Source organism: Mobula hypostoma, chromosome 21 (assembly GCF_963921235.1).
Source record: "Mobula hypostoma chromosome 21, sMobHyp1.1, whole genome shotgun sequence".
In the NCBI taxonomy this organism is placed as follows: domain Eukaryota; kingdom Metazoa; phylum Chordata; class Chondrichthyes; order Myliobatiformes; family Myliobatidae; genus Mobula; species Mobula hypostoma.
In genome coordinates this window covers 15395129-15420538 of record NC_086117.1, presented here as the reverse complement: position 1 = coordinate 15420538, position 25410 = coordinate 15395129, and the positions used below count along the sequence as shown (strand labels likewise).

The 25410-nt window shown below is 38.6% G+C and overlaps 1 protein-coding gene across 3 annotated transcripts in view; it reads right to left on the bottom strand.

Annotated features, from left to right (window-relative positions):
- Positions 1 to 23242, bottom strand: part of setx (senataxin) — a 115710-nt gene extending 92468 nt beyond the window's left edge. Inside the window, exons 1-2 of one of the 3 annotated variants that reach the window (XM_063073484.1) lie at positions 23154 to 23221; positions 5296 to 5477 (exon numbers count right to left, since the gene is read on the bottom strand). The gene's annotated coding sequence lies outside the window, so the exon portion shown is untranslated. Of the gene's footprint in view, positions 1 to 5295; positions 5478 to 23050 lie in introns of all 3 variants that reach the window. The other 2 variants (XM_063073485.1, XM_063073486.1) reach the window with 2 other exon arrangements.
- Between the last annotated feature and the right edge of the window lie 2168 nt (positions 23243 to 25410).

The following is a 25410-nucleotide window of genomic DNA, read 5'->3' as shown; positions in this document are numbered from 1 at the left end:
TTGATGCCAGGAGACACTGACTCGTGCAGCAAGTTGAAGGCTTGTAAAGTAAGTGGTGGATCTCCTGAAATCATTCAATGAAGTGGACAACTGATGCCTGATGGGATCAATCATTAATTCCATGAAGCCTTATTGAGAACTTTCTGCACTAGCTGCAGATGTCCCATATTTTTTGTAAAACTAATTAGGCTTTATTTTAATGCCCCAAGAGACACAGCTCATGGGATACAGATAAGCAGAGAAGAGCCTCTATTTTAAGTTGTAAGACAACAGCAATGAGGCAAGATTAATAATTAAAGATTAAAAAAATAATAATTTGATATTTCTCTACCAGTGTGATCTATGCAGCTAAATGTGATCAGATCTAGCCAGAGATACAGGCCCAGCTTTGTCAGGTTTTCAATTATCTATGACCCAAGGTTTTGAAACCTACTGTTTAATGTCAAGAAATCAGTCAAATGATTTCACTGCTCCTGAAGGACGGTCCCTGCATTTGAATGGCTTCCCTCTCCTTGTCGCTCAATTGTGCTAGAGTTTGGGTTTTGGGCAAGATTTAATCGACACAGTTTGTGGATTGGACTCTGTAATTCACGCTATGTGTTTCTGGTCACTCCTTTATTGTTGGTAGGGTGTATGGGGAGTCAGGGAGGGGTAGCACCTCTGGTGGGGGAACATGTCGCGTCCTTTTCAAGGCGGTTAATCCACCTTTGGTCCCCACCTGGCACTCAGCTCTCACCTGTGGCTCCTCGTAGCTGTTTGCATGCGACAGCGGCCACACCCCAGGCAACGGCTTCGACAAGCCAGCTAAACCAGGTGAGGGTAGCCAATGGGTCTCAAAACCTCGGTGAGATAGGGAGATGTCTGTCCCAGCATGTGAAGACAGACTCTGGCGGATTGAGCGGACGAGACCAACGGAAGGTCCAACGGTCAAGAAGGTGGTCTCTGCAAGCATCGTGGAACATGCAGAGCACAAGACACAGAAGACGTCCCATCTCCAGCCGTCTCGACTCGTCTTACCACTGGATCCAGATGGGAATTGGGAAGAGAGAGTGAGGCTGACGCTGCGCAGTTGTCCCTCATTTAAATCCAAATCAAACGCTAGTCTCGACATCAATGATGTAGAGGTCTTCATCGATGACGATGGACGAACCTTTATTGCTGCTATTTTGTGCAATTTTGATCAGAGCGGACTGGCTTTGTGGCCTGAAGTTAACCGACTACACACAGTAGATTCAAGTGAACTGAGCTGAACTGATTACACTGGACTGTTTTGATGATTTGTGGTTTGATGTTTTATATTCTGTGTTTTTCACTCGTTTTTTTTGCCATTCGTGTGATTTTTTTGGCTTCCTGGCTTGCTATCTAATGTGAATCCTTCATTGTGAGTGGCTACTCAGATTGCCTAATGATATCACTGTTATTGAACTTGATAGGTACCAACATCAAGAACAGGCAAATAAAATCAGAATGACCAATTTCACTGGACAACAAAGATCTTGCTTCCTGAATACTTTTGGGTGTACCTTACGGATTCTGGCCTGCTAATCATGAAAATCAGCATGAATTTTCTCTATCGCTCATCATTTTTTTGAATTGCCTATATTTGTTAATTCATAATTCAAGTCAATTAAAATGTTGCCCATAATGTAAACTGAAAAGTTTTCTACCCTGGCCAGACATGCCTAGGCATGCTTTGTGTTGCCAGCATGACCCACAACAATGGCATCTTTTTATTGATACTGAAAGCTGTGCTGCTACACAACAGCACTGTCCAATACCAATCAGCTTTGCAGTACACATGAACGAAAACTACCGAAATTTGGAAGTCTTGTTGAAACACTTACTGTAAAGTAACTACATCTAGAACATCTGTGGTGATCTGAGAATAGCAACGCTGCTACTAGGAATGCAGTTTGGATACACCAACTACTGTTGTTTCATTTGTGAATAGGACAGACGAGCTAAAGAATCTCATTACAGTATAAAGGATTGGCCACTCCATCATAAGCAGTTGGTTCCAGGGCAGAAAAGTGGGGCACATAAGCCACTTGTAGACCCAAAGATATTTTTACCTCCTCTTCATATAAAATTGAGGCTTATGAAAAATTTTATGAAAGTGATGCACAAGAAAGATGAAGGATTTTGATATCTGAGACAGATGTTTCCCAGAATAACTGATATCAAGATCAAGGAAGGCATTTTTGTTGGTCCACAAATCTAACAGGCCACCAATGACAGGCAAATTGAAGAACTTCTAGTGGGACTGGAGAAAATCACATGGAAGGCATTCATGAATGTTGTTGAAAATTTTCTTGGCAACTACAGAGCACCAAACTACATGCAGCTAGTTGACAATATGCTTCAAGCATACAAAACCATGAAGTGCAACATGTCACTAAAGATTCATTTTCTGCATTCCCATTTAGATTTCTTCCTTGCAAATCTTGGTGTTGTCAACGACAAGCATGGTGAAAGGTTTCACCAGGACATTGCAGTCATGAAGAAACAATATCAAGGCTGTACACATGTGTAATTTAAAGTTTAATAATAATATCCTCTACTTAGACACTGATGCATGTTATTGCGTAATCTACATGCTACAAGTGAAAATCAAAACTTTACTCAACCACATTGCTTGAAATCAAAAGTAAAAACTATATTATCACAGCATTCAAATCAATAGCCTTTAAATATAATGCAGCTATTTAGGAGTGTGTTCAGCCAATACAAGAGATTTGCATCAATGAATCTAAAATTATCAGAATGCTTTGGGTATTCCTATCCCTCTACTCTCTCAACAGCTGACAGAATTAGAACCACTTTACAGAAGTATCTACACATAACTGTTCCACAAAACTGATACCCAATAAGAATAACTGTGATGGGTGGATGCTGCAACTATTTGGTTTCGCTTGAACAAATGGACCCAGACTCCAGACTCACTTTATTGTTAATACAGACAAGAAAATAAATCGTTGTGAGAAATGCTTTATATTGTACACTACCTACACCACTAATAAGTAGAGCTAATTTAATAGTAGTCTACACCGCCGAGTATACTTAGCAACGTCTGTGTGGTCCCCAAGGCAGGAGATCGACCGTGGACTGGTTAGGGTGGAGGTCCTTGGTGCCGGTTTAGCTGCTCGGCCCGAAGGTGGGACCCAGGCGAGTGGTCTGCCCAAGAAGAACTTTCCCACCTTTATATCACTATCGCCACCTCCCAGTCCAGCTGGAAGGGGCTAGGCGTCCAATCCAACGCTTACACGACCCTAACTTGGGCCAATCCAAGTCCTGGTCACATATTAAGCCAACATACATCCTCCATACCTGCAAATACCACGGTCGGGTGACCTGTAACAACTGGCCTTTGCCTCCTCAGGGACAATGCATCCTATTAATCTTACAACCAAAAAATGTAAAAAAAAAAACATTCTTTAGAGACAAGGTGATTAATTACTTTTACACAAATCAGCACTTTTAGCTTACCCTTAGGCATGTTATCTGGTAGACCAGAGTCACATATTCTTCTCCCCTTATCTAGTATCAAGGGTCAATATGCTCAACAACATAACAGGCCCACAAATTCCTAATTGTTAACAATTCCCTTGCCGTGCCAATTTTCATACCCACACACCTATATACTACACACTTACCTATACAATAACAAATGGATCATTTATATTAGCGTGCATCAATCTTTCTTTGCGCTGATGAATGTGATAGCCTATTGAAGGGTTACCAGCATGTAACATGAACAAATGTTCTTTCCAAAGATGCTGCTGCATGACTTGCTGAGTAAATTCAGCATTAGCCACTTCTATTACTCAACATCAGTTTTGATTTCTAACTTGCATTTCTTTTTCAAGATTTTTAATGCTTTAAAAAAATTGTAAAATTTATAAAATGTTTATTTCAAACTTCACAAGAAAACACAAAAAACAAATTAGATTTACAAACAGTATAATTATGCTGCATGATAACCCATCACATAATTCATACAGGCGCTTTCCCATGATGACAGTGGCTTAACCCCCTTAACCCTTAAAAAAGATGAAAAATTAGTAGTTTTCTATTAAATCCACCATTACTGCCACTATGGTATTCAAAGGAAGTTACATCCAATGGAATAATTGGATCCTTCCTTCTGGTAAATGGTCTTGGGTGAGCTTTTGATGTATGAAACAAATCATTAGCCGACCAAAAGGGAACAAGCATCGCAATAAAGAAATGAAAGATTAAAAATTTGTGTGGTAAAACAACCCAGTCCTTAAATCTACCCAAAGATGGTCCATGAGGCTGTAATATGTAACAACTTTTTTTTCCCCTGCTGAAAACTTGGCCCAGATATGCCCTCTTCTTAGCCAGTCAAGAACAATATGAACTATTTCCACTCGAGTTTTGAGAAGTGCAAGATGCCAATACACAAATTCTTTTGGAAAGAGATGGCCATTACATCCAGTTACCCAATGATCTTTACAGAATGCAGTCTTGGTTCAACCCAACTGGACACGTGACTCTGCAGCAGAAACTTGGTAAACATGTAAATTCTTTCACATGCATACACTTTATCTTGACCACACCCATTTCCTTGGGCCCCTGCATCTCCACATCATGGTTTGTCTCACTTTCACGTCCCACAATATCCGACTTCCTGACCTGTTCCTCTAAATCCTCTTTTCCTTTGGAATTTCTCTATCTCAGCAAGTTCCACCTGGATGTAATATTGCCAATACTAATGCACTCACTGACTTTTACCCAATGTCTCCAAAATAGTCCTCCAGAACTTCAACACCCTTGGCAACTTCTTGCAACATCAAAGGACCTTAAAATGTATTCACAATTCCAGTCAGTTTTAACCAACTTGGTTTTTAAGGCTAGTATTCATTTCCCCTTCTAAAACAGATGGCTACCTTTAAATGGCAGTGAAGACATTCAATACCTTGCCACCAGCAGGCATGCAGCCAGAGATGAGAAGCAGGTGGTGTTGGCTACATGCCTGGATCATTAAACTCAGCAGACAGCAGGAATATTGCATGCATATTAACTGGCAAATAGAGGGCATATCCAACCTACTGTTCCCCTAACTCCAGACCATTTCCTTCATTCTTTTTTGAAGTGTGGGAACCATATCAAAAACAACCTAACATGCTTACTGACATCAATGCTGCAATCTACATAATTAAAATGCAAAAGTTAGAAGTCTGAAATAAAGACAAAAATGCAGGAAATACTCAGGTAATCAGCTTTAAGTCACTAAGGATGAAGACAAAAGAAAGAAATAGAAATATACCTGACCTGCTAGGTATTTCTACTCTCCAGGTGTTTTTTTGCAATGCATGTATATCACTCCATGAGACTTTGTAGCGGTTAGCACAATGCTATTTCAGTTCTGGGCATCGGAGTTTGGAGTTCAATTCCGCCGCCTGTAAGTAGCTTGCATGTCCTTCCTGTGAGTTTCCTCCAGGTGCTCCAGTTCCCTTCGATAGTCCAAAGACATACCAGTTAGCAGATTAATTGGTCATTGTAAATTGCCCTGTAAATAGGCTAATATTAAATAGGTGGGTTGCTGGGTGAGTGGCTTGTTGGGCCGGAAGGGACTGCTCCACACTGCATCTCTAAACAAATAAAAATCAATTTGTCTTTCTTAAACTATGACAACATTAAATTTAGCCCTTATGATACAGTATATGAAGATTTACATATATTTCTCCTTAGCTTCATGGTTCCAAGTTCTGCACAACAGCTTTCATTTTAAACTGCAGAACTAAAACAGCCTACATTCTCCAAAATCAACTGAAAATAAATGTGCACCTCATAGATTCCAAAAACCTGAAACTAAATATGCTAGGGAGTAAACACTGAACATAATTACTTTTAGAATATTTTGAAATCAGAACAATGGAATGCCACAAATAACTGAAGGGTGTTTGCTGAAATCACACTTGTAGCAATCATTACATCAAGTAATCACAAATGACTTCCAATGCAAACTGTGTAAGCACAAGTACTTAACTCAAAGTACTTAGACCACATCAATGACACTTTCTGTTGGTGTTTTATCCAACGGTTTTGGAATTTTCTACACAAGAGGACCGTAGAGTCCCAGTCACCACGTATATTCAGGATGGAGAGTGATAGATTATTTGAATATTAGTAGAATAAAATTGTGGATACAGCACAGCAAATGAAACTGAGGAAAAGATCCATTATAATTTTATTATGCACAAGAGGCAAAATGACCGCATCTTTCATTTCTATATAAACTACAAAATGCACTGTAACATTTTTGGAAAAAGCTGCAGAAAGTTGTGAACTCAGCCAGTTCCATCATGGGCACTTCCACAAGAGCTTCTACAAGCAAGTTCCCACCCACATAACACATGGGCATACCTTGGAAATAATACTCAGGTACACCTGCTTAATATCTGATCAGCCAAACATGTGGCAGCAACTCAACACACAAACGCATGTAGACATGGTCAAGAGGTTCAGACCAAACATCAGAATGGGAAAGAAGTCTGATCTAAGTGTCCTTGACTGTGAAATGATTGCTGGAGCCAGATGGGTGGTTCGAGTATCTCAGAAACTGATCTCTTGGGATTTTCACACACAATGGTCTATAGAGCAGCCTTTCTCAAAATTTTTTGCCCTGGAGGAACCCTTGAAATAATTTTCAGGTCTCAGGGAACCCCTGCATAAAAAATATTATAATCTACAACTCACCGTACATTAGCGTGATCAGTAAGTTGTAGACATAATAATCCAATTGTCAATGCTCTTTTGAGGAGAAAATGAATTTTTAGCCAACCTTTCTTGAAAAAAAAAGGTAGTTAAACTTAGCTTACCTTTCTTGAAATTAATCTTTCTTTCCCTTTCATAAATTTTTAGAACTCATAAGGCAATCATAATAAATTTCTGTTAAATAACTGGCTTAAACCAAAATGGGATTTAACTTTTCTAAAAGTGGGCTTGATAGATTTAATTTAAATAAAGGTTGTAAATTGATTTTAATTAATGCCATTTACAACATGAAAATTTATTGACAATGTTGAATAGTAAAGTTACTAAAATATCATAAGCCAAAGCAATACAAGTGAAGCGCAGATTCAAATATTGCTGTGATGATTGATAATTGTTTGGCGACAATAAAGTATAAAGTACAAATAAAAGTATAGCCCAAGACACAATTTTACACAAAACTTTGAAAAAAAACATTTTCTTATGAAGTGATATGATCAGGCTCAAATATAGGCCTAGCATGTGAAACCTGTGCTTGTTTTTTGCTGCACAGATGCTCAATCCTGGGTCAAACTTGAGATAAGCATACATGGATTTTACCTTCTACTGAAATGAGACAATTTCTCTCCTTGCTCTTGATGCTGTTAAACAAGAAAAAGCTTGCTCACACGTGCAAGTTGAAAACTGCAGCAAAATATTCATTGCTTTCCTATGAATGGCAGGACACTCTTCTTTCTCAGAAATCCAGAACCTGTCCGGGGCAGGTCAGCAAATCTCATCTTGAGTGCACTATCAAACTGCAGTTCACAAACATCTCTGATGAAAAGTGTCTGCTAAGTCGGCTACTTTCTGCAGTCATTCTTCATCTTCAAAGCACTCAGCAAAATCTGGCCTATTTCTTGAAAGTACTCCTGCAATTCACCTTTCAGCTCAAACACTCTGTTGAGAACTCTTCCTCTGCTAAGTCATTGGATTTCTGTATGTAGCAGGAGATCAGTGTGCTCTTTGCTCAGGTTTTCACAGTTTTTTTAAACATCCTCTAGTGAACTGGTCTTTTTTTAAATATCTTGTTCTCAATTTCTCACTCTGCATCTTGTCCTAACATTTTACCCACTATAATTTTACATTCTGGCATTATTAGGTTCTCACCAACTGTGTGACTTTTCCTTTTCTAGGTAATAAGTTCTGCTGCCAAATAACTTGCTTCCTGTTTCCTTTTACTGACTGTGACTTTATTTCCAAAAGCTTTACTCAACTTGTTTTGAGGTTCCAATAGCCATTTAAAATATCAGCACTTTTACATAGCATATGGCTGAGATTTATAGTTAAGTGTCAATTTTGCTGCAGCTATTGCTGCATTTGTAAGTGGTTTGCCACAGACTAGGCACTATGGAATAGGACAACTTAGATCACCAATCCATGTGAAACCCAATGATAAGTAGGTTTCATTGTAAAGACAAACTTTTCTTGTTTCTGTTGTTACACTAGTGTAGTGAAATGCCTCAGAAGATTGTAAAGTCTATAAAACAAAGGGATTAATAAACTAGAAGAACGGCATAATAAATAACTAAACAAGAAAGCCGTCAAAAATACGAAAACTTCACAATACAATTCACTTCTAAACTACATAATCCACCTTTTGCAATGTTTGCAACAACAGCAAAGTGGCAGGGCAGCAGTTGAGTTGTGGCGCATAAAAGTTTCCTTCTTTAGAATGAAAATTTCTCTCCAATTTCCTATTACACCGGTAGAGTTTGTTCGCTCCCATAAATCAGTCAGCGGCACGCAAGGGAAAGTTGGGGGAGGTAATGGGGGAGGTAATTCGGGAGAGTCCATTCAATGCTCGGAAAACGCACTTCACGCTCATCAGCTTACTGTCCTCCCCTCCATTCAATACAGCACTCACTAATTATTAACGGCCTCCCCTATCTCACATCAAAAACTGAGAATGGACTCAACCAAATAAACACAGTCCTACTGCGCACTGCCATTCTGGGCTGAGAGACCGCCAACGAGATTGCTAACAGGGCTGCTCAGTCACTACCTACCGCTGCGAGCGCTAGCATCGCACAGAAATTCAAACAACGCGGCTTTTTTTTTCTCTTCCAATATTTTTATTATTAATTTCTACATAGAATACTGAGTACAAGTATATATAAGTCAAAGAAATATAAAATAATACCAATACATATTTGAATAAAATTCTAAAGGGATTGGATAGGCTAGATGCAGAAAGATTGTTCCCGATGTTGGGCAAGTCCAGAACGAGGGGTCACAGTTTGAGGATAAAGGGGAAGCCTTTTAGGACCGAGATGAGGAAAAACTTCTTCACACAGAGAGTGGTGAATCTGTGGAATTCTCTGTCACAGGAAACAGTTGAGGCCAGTTCACTGGCTATACTTAAGGAGTTAGATATGGCCCTTGTGGCTAAAGGGATCAGGGGGTATGGAGAGAAGGCAGGTACAGGGTTCTGAGTTGGATGATCAGCCATGATCGTACTGAATGGCGGTGCAGGCTCGAAGGGCCAAATGGCCTACTCCAGCACCTATTTTCTATGTTTCTATGAATCACACTTGCAACCTCATTACTCTATATTCATGTAAATTAAATTAAATCAGATCATAATATTGAAATATAATTTTATTATTATACAAAAAAATCTAAACCCACTACAAGATCGAAGCTGCTTGGTAAAGAAAGAAAGAAGGAAAATAAAATCCTTATCATATAGTGAAATATGTTATCAGCCAACATCTGTACTTTAACAGCAAATCAAAGATTTTGAAAATAGTTCAAAAATGGTCCCCACTATGTGTGAAGTCTTGGCTAGAGTGAGAAATTGAACAACGGATCTTTCCTAAATTTAAACATGACATAACATCACGTAACCTTTGAGCGTGAGTAGGCGGAACAACATCCTTCCATTTAAACAAGAGCGTACTCCTAGCTATAAGAGAAATAAAAGCCAAAATGTGCAAATCAGAAGTCTCCAGAATAATATCTTTTTCTCCAACAATACCGAATAAAGCGGTCAAAGGGTTAGGCTTAAAGTTTACTTTGAAAAGTACAGAGAAAGTTTGAAATACTTCCTTCCAGTATTTCCCAAGACTCAGACATGTCCAAAACATATGAATTAGTGAAGCTTCTCCATTATTACATCTATCACAAAAGGGAGATATATCCGAATAAAATTGAAATAGCTTATCCTTTGTCATGTGGGCCCTATGGACCACTTTAAATTGTAAGAGGGAGTGACGGACACATAACAATGAAGTGTTAACCAATTTAAAAATTTCATTCCAAGTTTCCTCAGATATTGAAGTCTGTAAACCTTGTTCCCAAAGATTTTTAATTTTGTCTAAAGGAGCATTTCTCATTCCCAGCAACATAGCTTAAATATTAGATATTGAACCATTATGAAATGGTTTCATGTTAAAAATTACATCTAGTAAGTTCTTATCGGGACTTTTAGTAAATGTATATAATTGAGATCGCAGAAAGTCTCTAATTTGTAGATATCGAAAAAAGTGGGTTTTTGGTAAACTATACGTAGCTGACAATTGCTCAAACGAAAAGAGACTTCCTCCAACAAACAAATCCTGGAAGCGTTTAATACCCAATCCATCCCATTCTTTTAAAACTAGATCAATCATAGAAGGTTTAAAAAAATAATTAGAAAAAGTGGGACTAGAAAGAGAAAATCTCAATAAACCAAAATATTTTCTAAATTGTCAAAATATTTTCATCCTCAAAGTATGTTTAACTACCAAATTGTCAGTTAGTTTACTTACAGATAAAGGAAGTGAGGATCCAAGAAGAGAAATGATAGTTAAACATGCTTATTTTTTTAAATCATAATCTCTCACGGAACCCTCTGGTTCCACAGAACCCCAGCTAAGAGACCCTGCTCTCGAGTTTAAAGAGAATGGTGCGAAAAACAAAACAGTGAGTGGCAGCTCTGTGGACAAAAATGCTTTGTTAATGAAAGAGGTTGGAGGAGAATGGCCAGACTGGTTCAACCTTCTGTACCCAATAAAGTGGCCACTGAGTGAAGACACCTTTATCACAAGGACCACAGCAGTTCAAAAAAAAGCTCACAACCACTGCCTTTCCTCAGGCAAACAGCGAGATCCATTCACTGGATCGTCTTGAATATTATAAAGAAGGTTTAAATGCACACTGAAATGAAGAGAACACCAGTCCCAAGAGGTGTGCAATCCATGGGCTCCCACATTTTCACAATTTAAGAAAATTAGATCCAAACTACACAAAGACTGTCCCAAGGTTGCTCTCCAAATCTTTTTTTAAAAAGTACAATGAAACAGCTGAAAACTAACGAGAAGTTCATCATCTGTGTAAATCAGGCAGAGATAGCTAGGAAGTGATAACTCAAGAACTACATATTCCTGCGGTCTGGATGGCTATATTATAGCACTATAGCCCAAGGCAATTAATAGAAAACCTTGAAGCCAGCCAAACAAGTAGTTAAAAATCAAAAACTGCACATGCTACAAATTAAAAATAAGAAACAGAAAATGCTGGAAGTGCTCTGCAGGTCAAGCTGCATTTGTGAGAAGAGAAACTGATGTAATATTTTAGGTTAAAGACCATTCATCAAAATTGAGGAGACAAAAGAAGAATCTTAAACTGCAGGGTGGGTAGTGTAAACATCGGAATGAATAAGGTTGTCTGGTCAATGAGTGAATAGCGGCAGTTAAAGAGTGAAAACTTGGAATTGTGAAGTTCAATCTATTTATTATAAATTACAATGATTGCACATTGCACATTTGGACGGAGATGTAACGTAAAGATTTTTACTCCTCACATATGTAAGAAATAAAGTCAATTCAATTCAAAATTCAAAGCAGGAAGACGTGCCCTATAGCTATTGGGCTAATGGCCAATAGATTGGCTAAAGTGGTTGTAAAAATACAAAAAAAAATCACATTTTTGACCAAGAACCAAAATGTATACAAGTTTAGAGAAAGAATTGCAGAGTTTAGGGACTGGCAACTGATAGGGACAGCCACCACATATGGAGCAGTTAAATCTGCTACGATCAGCTGGAGAGTGCATGGATTTGAAGAACTTGGAAGAGGAAAGGGTGGTCAGCATGAATGTAGGAGGCTAAATGGCCAATTAGAGGATGAGAGCACAGATGTGAATTTTAAAATAAAGATATTGCTTAACCATTAGCCAATGTACAGTAGTTCAGTTCATAAGGGGATAATACAGCAATAAATTTTAACCCAAGTTAGAAAACAAAGAACAATCCTCTGGGTGTTACTTGACAAGCTGAGGTCAAGCAATGTAAACAGTAATCGATATTTTTATCTAAAATTCCCAGAAACCACAATTTTTTTAAAAAATTTCAAATTATTATTGAGAAAGGCCAGTTAGCAGTTGCTATGAAGGGACTGGGCAACAATGCTGAACTCACCAACTAATAGCTGAAGGATATCTCTGCCCATCCAGTAAACATTTGGAGAATTATTATTATTATGATTATGAGGACATGCAGTCCCCTTTTATTGTCATTTAATAATGCATGCATTAAGAAATGATAAAAATGTTTTTCCAGAATGATATCACGAAAACACATGACAAACTCACTTAAAAACTAACAAAAACCACATAATTATAACATATAGTTACAACAGTGCAAAACAATACTGTAATTTGATAAGAACAGACCATGGCACAATAAAAGTCTCTTGAAAGTCCCATCATCTCACGCAGACAGTAAACCTCCAGCGCTGCCAACTTGCCGATGCAGCACCCCAGAAGCATCCAACCACAGTCCAACTCAGAGTCCGTCCGAAAAACTCCGAGCCTTCGGCCACCTATTTGACACAGAGCATTGAGCACCATCTCTGCCGAGCGTTTCGACCCCGGCAACAGGCGATACGCAAAGCCGAGGATTTGGGGCCTTTGTCTCCGGAGATTCTCGATCGCACAGTAGCAGCGGCAGCGAAGCAGGCATTTCAGAAGTTTCTCCAGATGTTCCTCTGCGCTTCACGGCTGTCCCCATCAAATCCGGATTGTGCACGGCACCCCTTGTTACACATATTGATATCCATTCGGAGCAGTCGCGCCGCCATCTTCTCCTCCCTCCAGCCTTTAGTACCCAATTGAGGTACTAAATGAGATAATGGTGAGAGATCAGCAATGTGCTCTTGGTGAGCAAGGGGAGACAGATGTTGTTTAGATTAATGTGGCAAGAGACAGCATGTAAATGACAAATAGGAAAGGCCAAGGGCAAGTCTTTTGGAACCAGGGAGGCATTAAAAAAATAAAAGCAAGATTAAGCCATTCACTCCCTTGTGCCTGCTCTTCTAGTCAGACCAAGGCTGTTCTCCACTACCACTTCTCTGTGCTAATCCCATATCCCTCCATTCCAATAAATTTAGTGAAAATTCAAACCTCAAAACTAAACCATCGCAGTCCTCTTGTGCAAAGACTTTCAAAGATTCACCTTCTTCTGGGAGGAAACATTACTTTTTAGTTTCTGCTAATAGTTAACTCCTTACTTTAAACTGAGCTCCCTAATTCCATAGAACCCCAACAGAGGAAACAATAGCTCAGGACCTACCCTCTGAAATCCTGGAAGAATTTTCATTTCTTCGAGGTGACTTCTCATTTGTCTAAATGCAGCGGGATACAGGTCTAACCTGCTTAAACTCTCATGCTACAAATCCAGCATCTCAGAATTTAAGACAGGTGACTACAGAAGCTGGAATACGGAGAAAAGAAAAACAAGTTGCTGGAGGAACTCAACAGGCCTGGCAACATCTGTGGAGAAACAGTGTCCTGAGTTGTGACACCGACCATCCTCCTGTCTCCACATATACTGCCTACAGCTGAGTTCCTCCAGCTGCTTATGTTTTATTGCAGAATTCAATCTGGCTGTACAATCTCAAGTGGCTGGTCAGCTATTTCAAAGGTTATAGGTAGGTCAAGGACAACAGACTTTAAAAAAAATTTAAAACTTTAAAAATCTGATAAAGGATCTCGGCCCGAAATGTTAACTTTTTTATTTCCCTTCGTAGATGCTGCCTGACTTGCTGAGTTCCTCCATCATTTTGAGTATGATACTTTAAAAAAAATGTATACTTATTTGATCACCCACATGTGCCTTCGGTGGCGCGTGGCCAAGTGGTTAGAGTGTTGGACTAGCGAACTGAAGGTCGTGGGTTCGAGGCTCAGCCAAGGCTGCGTGTGTGTCCTTGAGCGAGGCACTTAACCATACAATGCTCCAGTCTACCCAGCCGAGAACGGGTACCAGCAAAAAAGCTGGGAGTTAACCTCGCAATAGATTGGCGTCCTATCCGGGGGGTGGGAGGAGTCTCATACTCTCAGTTGTTTTACGCCATGGAAACCGGCATAAGCACTGGCCTGATGGGCCACAAGGCTCGGGACAGACTTTAACCTAAAATGTATCTTTGGTGTTATAATTTATATTAACAAAACTGAAGTCTCTGAAACAAAAAAGTCATTTTATTTACTCTAGAAAATTAAAGGTCTCTGAACTGAGAATCCAAAAATCATTCTTGTGTCGACACAAATGTACGTTAATTTTCATTTCCCTTTTTCACAAGATCCCTGACACTGATTTGTATTTGTTTTCTTAAACTGCTAGCTCAGTACCAGACATACCCAACAGACAAAAGTTCAACACCCTTCACCTAATTTTTCAGATAAACGCACAAAGATTTTCTAGCAGCTGCAAAAATGAGACTTTGCAAAATGTATATATGCTAATGAGTAGATTATTCAAACAGAAAGCCTATCACTTATGTTCAACGTCTGAAAGTTAAACCTCCCCAGCCCCAACTCAAATGAATCATTTCAGTTCATTCAAGTTGCTATACTTGTCAATAATTCCCCTTACTCCATCGCCTGAAGATGCAAACTTTTGAAAAGACAGAACTCAAAGTGTTAACTGCCCTCTGATTCTTCACCCTCCTTTAAAACATGAGGACTCAGCAGGCAATAACAACATACACATCACATCTAAGCAGGATCACACTAATACACAAGCCCCCACCTCAAAATAACTGAGAGCAAAGTAAAGCTTTGCCATACAGTATTTATAGTGCACGAGTTGTCTTTTAAAACTTCTAAAGATACAGTTAAGTAAATGCTGTAAACATAATTCATTCCAGAAATGAACATAACAATTTATTAGTCATTGCAATGCTTGAATGATCCATGTAAAGTTATTTGCAAATGTACATGAAAATTGGATCCAAGAAAAACAAAGGAAAACCCTTTGGTTTTAAAATCAGTAAATTCTGGGAGGATGTCTAGAACTAGGGGGTAACAGTCACATAGTCATAGAAAAGTACAGCACAAAAACAGGCTCTTCAGTCCATCTAGTCCACGCTGAACTATTTAAACTGCCTTCTGGAGACTTCCGGTAGCGCTCATGGAGTGAAGTCGCGTTCTTGACTCGCTCCATTACCTCTGAGTTTTTTCTCTCTATGGTCAGCTATACTTTAATTAACTATTAAGGCATCAATTTTTACAATACTTTGAATTAAACTGAATTCTCTGACAATTGGATGATACTGAGATCGGCTATGTCTAAGAACGGGAAAGACGGCAAGGATGGTAAACCTCCGGTTAAACCGAAAGCTACGGATCTCCCTCCGACTGAATCACCGGTGACTTTGAAAGCGATATCGGAGTTAATTCAGAGGGAAATTTCAACCTCTGTTAGGGAGATGATTCGTACAGAAATTATGGGCTTTGTTAAAGACCTGATTCATACGGAAATCTCAACTAAGTTCCAGAAAATTGCCGATTTAATTGATAAGATGCAAACATGTATTGCGGAACATCAGTCGGCTATATCTGATCTTCAAAAATCCGCGCAACAAAGTGAGCTTAAGATGGGGAAAGTCGAAGAAACAATTAATGTAATGAAGAAGAAACTTGACTTTTTGACTTTTAAAAACTCTGACTTGGAATCTAGAATGCGACGGCAGAATTTACGAATGATTGGCGTCAGGGAAGCCGTGGAAGCTAACAACCCTATGAAATATTTCTCCCAACTTTTAAAAGATGCATTCCCTACTGTATTTCCTGACCAACCACCGCTACTGGATCGTGTTCACAGAATCCCATCATACTCGTCTAGGTCAGATAGACCGAGGCATGTTATCTTACGTTTTCATTACTTTCAAGACAAGGAGAGACTGTTTCGATTCGCTCGATCTAAAGGTTTCATTGATTTTTCGGATCTTAAGTTCCGATTCGTGGAAGATTTCAGTAAACCAATCTGGGACCAACGGGTCCGTTACAGATCCGTGATGTCGGAATTCTATAAGATGGATTTAAGACCAGCGCTGCTGTACCCTGCACGTCTAAGGATTCGCATGTTAGATGGAGCCCTTCGTTTTTTTGATTCTCCATCGGATGCCCAGAGTTATCTGGATCAACTTTCATCTTCAACATCTTAATTGCCTTTTTTTAAATTTTCTCCGTTGATCGGAGGCTGTGAATTGGTTGGTTTTAACTTTTCTGTGCCCTATTTGGGCAGAAAAGTTTACTTTCGATTTCTTAATATGGCTGCTAAACTTTCTTTTTAACTGCGTCATTTCTTTTTTTTCCCAGGGGATTCTGAGTGGTTACTTCCCTTTTGTCATCTTACGTATTTCCTGTGCGGCCTTAAATTTTGTAGTTTTTTTTAAATTTTATTCTGTTTTGCTTTTTATAATCATTTTATGTTAATAATCCTATTTTTTTTTGTTGCTGTGTCTATTCATGAGTTTGAGGTTTATTGTGGTTTTTTTTTAATATATACTTTCCGGCTTTTGTTCTGTTCTGTGTGTATTTTAATTGAGCTAACTTTTTTTTACTTATTTTTTTACTGTTTTACAATTAGCTGACCCTTTTCATATTTATACCTTTTTTTTAGGGAGCGTATACCGGAAGTCATGGGGGTAGTTTTAGCGCTTGCTTCTTTCTGGCGGGTCTGCTTTAGATTTCGCCTTGGGGTCTTGGGGTGGGGGGTGGTGGGAGGGGCTTCACGTTTTAGTTTGTTTCTCTTTGGGCTATATACATTATTGAAGTATTGGTTGCGTCCTTTTCCCCGGTATCTTTTGTATGTTCTGTTTCCTCTCCGGGTTTGTGGGTCGCGCCTATTGTCAATCCTCCTTGTTATGGGTTGACTTTAGGATTTATGGAGTCTATTATTAATTTTGTCTCCTGGAATACTAATGGTCTTAATCATCCTATTAAAAGGAAAAAAGTTTTTAAAGTGTTCCGGAGACTTAAAGCACAAATTTTATTTTTACAAGAGACCCATGTACGGAGGGGGGACAGACTACGTTTTTTCAAATTCTGGAAGGGACAACAATTTCATTCGAACTCCAATGCTAAGATTCGAGGCGTCTCTATTTTTATAGACTCCTCAGTTACTTTTATACAACAGGATATTATCTCTGATCCGAATGGTAGATTTTTACTGGTTAGTGGTTTACTATTTAATAAAAAAGTAGTTTTGGTTAATGTTTATGCTCCTAATATGGATTGTCCGGAATTTTATAAATCATTGTTTGATCAGTTTCCGAATTTGAACGAGTTTTCATTGATTTGGGGCGGAGATCTTAATACCTGTTTATCTCCAGCTTTGGACCGTTCGGCTCCTTTACGGACTTTACCTAATAAATCTGCAAATTTGATTAATTTTTTCCTTTCTGATTCTGGGTCGACGGACATTTGGCGTTTTCTGCATCCTCAGGAAAAAGATTTTTCCTTCTTTTCACATGTTCATCATTCCTATTCAAGAATTGATTATTTTTTCATTGATTCTCGTCTCATTCCTTCAGTGATTAAATGTGATTATGATTCTATAACCATTTCGGATCATGCTCCACTTAAGCTTTCTATTAAAATTATGGCCAATATACCAAACAATAGACAATGGCGTTTTAATTCGCTGTTGCTTCAGGACTCGGACTTTGTTAATTTTATGAATGAACAGATTGAGCTTTTTTTTACAATTAACCATACAGAAGATATTTCGGTTAACACTCTTTGGGACACTTTTAAAGCCTATATTCGGGGTCAGATTATTTCGTATTCCGTTGCTTTGAGGAAGAAACAGAAGCAGGAGGAGATGGCAATTGTGGACAAGATTAAAGAAATTGATAAGAAATATGTTATGGCTCCTTCTGAGGAGCTATACAAACAAAGAACTGAACTTCAAATGGAACACAGTTTACTACTCTCGTCCTCGATTGTAAACCAATTAAAGAAAACAAGAAGTGATTTTTATGTTCACAGTGATAAAATTGGCAAGCTGCTGGCTAATCAATTGAAATCTAATTATGTTAAATCTCAAATCAATCAGATTTATAACCAAAATGATCGATTGATATTGGATCATGTGGGGATTAATCAAACCTTTTGTGATTTTTATTCTTCTTTATATCAATCAGAGTCTCCTCGAGATTCTAAATATATGAATGATTTTTTAGATAAGTTAGACTTCCCTCAGATTTCACAGGATATGTCTTCTTTATTAGATACTTCCATTACAATGGATGAGATTAAGAATGTTATTTTTTCTATGAATCTGGGGAAAGCTCCTGGCCCTGATGGGTTTACCGTTGAATTTTATAAATGTTTTGCTTCTTTATTGATTCCTTGGCTCTATAAGGTTTTTGAGGCTTCTTTGAAACTTGGTAAACTTCCGGAATCTTTTAATAGAGCATCAATTTCTTTAATACTAAAGAAGGATAAAGACCCTGCTCAATGTGCATCTTATAGACCAATATCTTTATTAAATGTTGATTCTAAAGTTTTTTCTAAGTTATTAGCAAATAGACTAGAAAAAGTACTTCCTTCTATTATTTCGGAAGACCAAACGGGTTTTATTAAAGGTCGTTACTCTTTTGATAATATTCGTACATTGTTAAATATCGTTTATACTCCCTCACAAAATGTTCCTGAGTGTGTTATTTCTTTAGATGCCGAGAAAGCTTTTGATAGAGTAGAATGGCCTTATTTATTTAAGGTGCTTGAAATGTTTAATTTTAGCTTGAAATTTATATCCTGGATTAAACTGTTATATCACTCCCCTGTAGCCTCGGTTCGTACTAACTCCTTAAACTCACCTTTTTTTCCTCTCTTTCGTGGTACTCGACAAGGCTGTCCTCTTAGTCCCCTATTATTTGATATTGCATTAGAACCTCTTGCAATTGCTATTCGAGAATCTTCAAATATTACTGGGATAACTCGGGGATTAAAGTCCCATAAATTATCACTCTATGCTGATGATTTACTTTTATATATTTCTAATCCTGAGAGATCCATTCCTGCTGTTTTAGAGTTATTAGCACAATTTGGTCTTTTCTCAGGTTATAAATTAAATCTTAGTAAGAGTGAACTTTTTCCGATTAATAAACATCTTCCCTTATATTATAAATTTCCATTTAAATTGATTAATAATTACTTTTCATATCTTGGGATTAAAATTACTTGTAAACATAAAGATTTATTTAAGACTAACTTTTTACCATTAATAGACCATATTACTCAACTTTCATCTAAATGGTTTCCCTTATATTTAACTTTGATTGGTCGTATTAATGCAGTTAAGATGTTTTTTTTGCCAAAATTTTTATATGTGTTTCAGGCATTACCAATTTTCGTTCCTAAATCTTTTTTTGATAAAGTTGACTCTAAAATTTCTTCATTTATTTGGCAGAATAAGAATCCGAGACTGGGTAAAATACATTTACAGAAAGCTAAGAGAGATGGAGGTTTAGCATTACCTAACTTTAGATTTTATTATTGGGCTATTAATATTCGACATATGAAATTTTGGTTACTTGACCGGGACATACTATCTATTCCTAAATGGGTAGCATTGGAATTACAATCTGTTCAGGGTTATACACTTGGTTCTATTTTAGGTTCCTCTCTTCCTTTTGATTCGAAACGCCTTAAGCAGGTCTCTAACCCGATAGTTAAATATGCTTTGCGCATTTGGTTTCAATTCAGAAAATTTTTTGATCTTAATCAATTCGGGTTAGCGATTCCTATTTTAGGCAACATATTTTTTCCTCCCTCTTTTACGGATCGCGCTTTTCAAACTTGGAAGACTAAGGGTATTTTACGGTTTTTGGATTTATTTTTAGATGGTTCCCTTATGTCTTTTGAACAATTATCTAATAAATATAACTTATCAAGAATACATTTTTTTAGATATTTACAAGTTAGAAATTTCCTAAGTACTATACTTTCTTCCTTTCCAATGCTTCCTCCTATATATATTTTAGATTCGATAATTAACCTTAATCCATGTCAGAAAGGTGCATCGGCTATGATTTATAATATTATTATGAAACTTAGGAAAGCTCCATTTGATAAGATTAGGGTAGATTGGGAACAGGAATTGGGGCTTACCATTTCTGTGGATGATTGGGGGCAGATTTTACAATTAGTTAATACTTCCTCTATTTGTGCTAAACATTCCCTAATTCAATTTAAAGTGGTTCATAGAGCACATATGTCCAAAGATAAGTTAGCGCGTTTTTACTCGCATATTAATCCTTTCTGTGATAGATGTTCGGGGCAGATAGCCTCTTTAACTCATATGTTTTGGTCTTGCCCTACTTTGGAAACTTTTTGGAGAGGTATTTTCAATATTATTTCTAAGGTATTAAATATAGATATCTCTCCTCACCCTATTACTGCTATCTTTGGACTACCTAAAATTTCTAGTAATCTTTCCCCTTCAGCCCGTAGAATGATTGCATTTCTTACTTTAATGGCGAAAAGATGTATTTTACAACATTGGAAAGAGCTTAATGCTCCAACTACCTTTTTTTGGTTTTCTCAGACGATTTTATGTTTGAATCTGGAGAAAATTAGAAGTAACCTTTATGATTCTTCATTTAAATTTGAACAGATTTGGGGACCTTTTATTCGATATTTTCATTTAATGTAATATTTACCCTTCTTGTTTTTTTTTCACTGTTTTAATGGAGGTCGGGATTGAGGACGTGATTTTAAGTTTAACTCTGTTTGGTTTCAAGTTAGCCCATTGCTTTGCTTTGCTTTTAGGTAGTTGCACGGTGGGATTTTTTTGGGGGGTTTTTTTTTCTTTTTTTTTTCCATTGATATATATAAAATCTAGTATACTATTATGTTATCTTGGTTTCTTATGCTTAAATTACATTGTTTGTAGTATTTTCTTTTTGGTATTGTTATCTTTTGGAATTTTATTGTACTTTAACATTGTATTAATGTTTATATGGCTTACCTTTTTTGTATACTTACTCAATAAAAAGATTTAAAAAGAAAAGTAAACTGCCTTCTACCATTGACCTGCATCAGGACCATAGCCCTCCATACCCCTACTATCCATGGACCTATCCAAATTTCTCTTCAATGAAGAAATTGAATCCACATGCATCACTTACGCTGGCAGCTCATTCTACACTTCCGCAACCCTCTGACTGAAGAAATTTCCCCTTATACTCCCCTTTAACTTTTCACCTTTCACTCTTAATCCATGACCACAGTGGAAAAAGCCTGCTTGCCTTTACACTATCTATATTCCTATTAACTTTGTATACCTCTATCAAATCTCCCCTCAGTCTTCTGCATTCCAAGGAATAAAGTCCTAACCTATTCAAGCTTTCCTCATAACTCAGGTCCTCCAGGCCCAGCAACAACCTTGTAAATGTTCTCTGTACTCTTTCAACCTCATTTACATCTTTCCTGTGGGTAGGTGACCAAAGCTACACACAATACTCTAAATTATGCCTCATCAACATCTTATACAACTTCAACACATCTCCAATATTCAATACTTTGATTTACAAAGGCCAATATGCCAAAAGTTTTCTTTACAACTCTATCTACCTGCCACACAACTTTCAATGTATTATGGACTTGTATTCCTAGTTCTTTTCTTCTACAGCACTCCTCAGTGCCCTAGTTTGTTCACTGTGTAAAACCTACCCTGGCTGGTCCTACTGAAGTGCAACATCTTGCACTTGTCTTTATTAAATTCCATCTGCCACTTTTTAGCCCATTTTGTCCAGCTGATCTAAATCCCTCTGCAAGCCATGATAGTCTTCCTCGCTGTCCACCACACCCTCAATTTCGTTGTCATCTGCAAATCTGCTGATCCAGTAAATGAGAGCAGGCTACTAAGACTGAAATGAAGATGACTTTCTTAAGAGTGGTGATTTTTTTTTTTTGAAATTTTCATCCTCAGTGTGGTGAAAACTCATGTTTTTTTTATTTTCTTCCTCAGGGTGTGGAGAAAATTAATTGCATTCAAAAGCATTGATTGATAGATTTCTTTTCGGAATAAAGCAATTGGGGTCAGGGCAGGAAATGCTTCTAATCTTGAATATCAAGTTTCGATTTTGTTGAATGTTGGAGCAGGCTCAAGAAGCCACATAACCCTGTCCCATTTCTTATGGTCTTACCCAAAGTAACCAATTATCTAACAACTTGTTGTGTAAATATGAGCGTAGATGAACAAACTTCATGGAGCTATATTTTTCTTCTCAATAACTGTGATTGTGACTGTGATAAACATGGGTGTCTTACAACTTGAGGCACATTTATCAACTAAATATGTAATTAACAAGTTGTGCAAGAATCACTCTGATCACAAATACCCTCTAGGTGAACAGGCAAAATTCACAGCAGTAAAATCCAACTTGTTGGATCACCTGTTTGTGAAGTTAAAACGTTTCATCTATTATATTATGCACAATCCAAATTGATCAGCCTAGAACCAGGCTACAGCCATTACCACTAACTCATCTAATACATGTACTAGAGTCATCTTCCTCATATTTGCTGCAACCACTGTCTCTCCACCACCTTTATTTTCCCCTCCTTTTCCATGCATCACAGTTTTGGTCACTCTTTCCCATTGGCACTCCAACTACTGCAACCCATCCCCACACATCTTCCTCCCAAGGTCACTGCCTCCTGGCACATGATTCCCAGATTCTCTCACAGCCCCCACATCTCACCCCATCTCCCTTCACCAGTGCACCACCTGTCCCTCTACCCCAGTCACCCACATCTGCTCTACGTTCCCTCTCCTCCCCCTCACCATACCCCTCCCCCTCCCTCTCCCCTCCCCTCACCCTACCCCTCCCTCCCCTCACCCTACCCCTCCCCCTCCCTCTCCCCTCCCCCTCACTCTACCCCTCCCTCTCCCCTCCCCCTCACTCTACCCCTCCCTCCCCTCCCCCTCACTATACCCCTCCCACTCCCTATACCCCTCCCTCTCCTCTCACTATACCCCTCACCCATCCTTGCCCACCTGAAACGGGTGAGTACTCTGCTACGCCCAAATGCCGAAATTTGTCGCCTTTTTCACCTCAGCTCCACATTCCGACAGAGCGGGCAGGGATCCAGACACTCACCTCACCTCACCGAGCCCCAAACCTGTCGGCCCCGCCAAACTTCCCTCTAAACTTTCAGTTCCAGTGCGGCCTCTGCCGCCGGACGTGACGCCATCGAACCAGGCACGCGCCGAAGGAAGTTTTTTTTAAACTGGGACGGCACCCGCATGGGATCAGAAAGAGCCGGATGCTTAACTGTTTGACCTTATCTCCAAACTCTATCCCACCCTCTTAGACCTGTGGGTGTGATTGATTGCATTGATAGAACTTGGCATAGCACATTACAGTCTTTGAGGCATAATTGCTGTTGTGGTGTGGAGGAAGAACTGCACACAGCAACATCTTTAGATAAACAGAAACTGAAGCTAGAGTAGCTCAGGAGGGAGAGAGAAAAAGAAATACAAGAGGTTCTGTGCAGATTTTGAAAATCTTGAAGAACACACACAAAAAGCTGGAGAAACTAGGCAGCATCTATAGTGTTGAGTAAATAGTCGCCGTTTCGGGCCGAGGCCCTTTCTGAGCAGAGCTCTTTCATCTGAACCAACTTTCCCTCAAGTTGAGTTTATTGTCATATACATAAGTAGGTAAGGTAAGATACAATAAGAACAATGAAAAACTTGCTTGCAGCAGCAACATTACATAGAAATGCAGAATACAAATTATATATCAATTCTACATTAGTGAAAAGAGAAAAGGAAATTATAAAACTAGACCTTAGTGCAAATTAAGGCACATAGGTGAGCCCGTGGCAGTGCAAGTAATAGTCCTGATCGGTTCTGATCTGAAAGATTAATTATATTTGTTTATCAATACAGTCTGACTTGTTGAGTAGTTTCTGGTTTATTACACATCTCCAGAATCTGCAATTCTTTTACTTTTGACCATTTCTCTCTGGGAGGGCCTTTTGGTTCGAAGATGATTTGATTCCTCTCAGGTGGATTCGGAGTTGGCTGGCAATATGCAACTCACAGGCACTGCCACCGATAGAACAAGAGAAGCTTCAGTTGTTTCTGTGATTCTATGTATTCCTGGCAAAGAAACAAAAGACGCTTATCACAGTCCCGTAATCTCCTCTGGATCCAGTGGACATGCGCTAGGGTTCTCCCAGAGTGGGTGTGGATGTATTTTAAAGATGACTTTGAAATCATTCCTACACTCATCCAAAATGCCTGCATTGGGCTTGTATCCCTCAATGCCTTTCCTATCGAAGTACGTATCTAAACATCTTTTAAACATTGTAGTTTTTAATGCCAATACCTCCAATAGCAGCTTGTTCCAGATCTTCTGGAAGAAAAACTTACCCCTCAGGCCACGTGTCATCAATTTTCTCTTGGCGTCCACCAATCACAGCATTTCTATTGTGCTCTCCAAGCCTACATCTTCTTTGCACTTTAACACGTTTGATTTCTAAACTCGTTCTGATGGAAGGTACATGACCAAATAAAAACATAACTGACTCTTCCTTCAGTTAGTCCTGACGAAGGGTCTCGGCCTGAAACGTCGACTGCGCCTCTTCCTATAGATGCTGCTTGGCCTGCTGCGTTCACCAGCAACTTTGATGTATGTTGCTTAAAAACCATTATTCTAGTTTTTCCCTCCATAGATGCTGCCTGATCTGGAGAATTATTCCAGCAATTTCTGGTTTTTTTTGTTGCTCGCTTCAATTGTTTGCATGATTAGTGTTTTTCCCCATTGGGTGTTGGTCTTTTATTTTTATTTTTTGCTCTCTAATTGGGTTCTTTCGGGTTTCTTGCTTTGTGGCTACCTGTGAGCAAATAAATCTCAAGGTTGCATAATTTATACGTTCTTTGATAATAAATGTCCTTTGAATCTTTGAATCTCTTCAAACACAAACACAAAGCTCCATTAAGTTCAAGGAGGATAAAACTAGTTTGAGATACATGAAGGTCCAATAAAAACATAGATGGTATTTATTTAATTAGAGAAAAAACGTGGAACAGGCTCTTCCAGCCCAAGAAGCCAGCGACCCACTTTTTTTTTACCCAGGGCAATTTACAATGACTAATTAACCTACTAACTGATACATCTTTGGAACGTGGAAAGAGTGTAGGCCTCAAAATCCCCGGCCTTGCCTGCATTTGGCAACCGAGAAAGAGGTCGAATCACTTGGACAGAGCTGGCGCTCAGTACTCGGTGTCGGAGAGCTGATCAGAGCTCAAAGTTTTTGTTTGACTCAGAGTTGGATTGTGTTCGGCATGGCAGGGAGAGTTTTTCTTCCCTCTCCCGTCTGCGTGAGATGTGGGACATTTGAGAAACT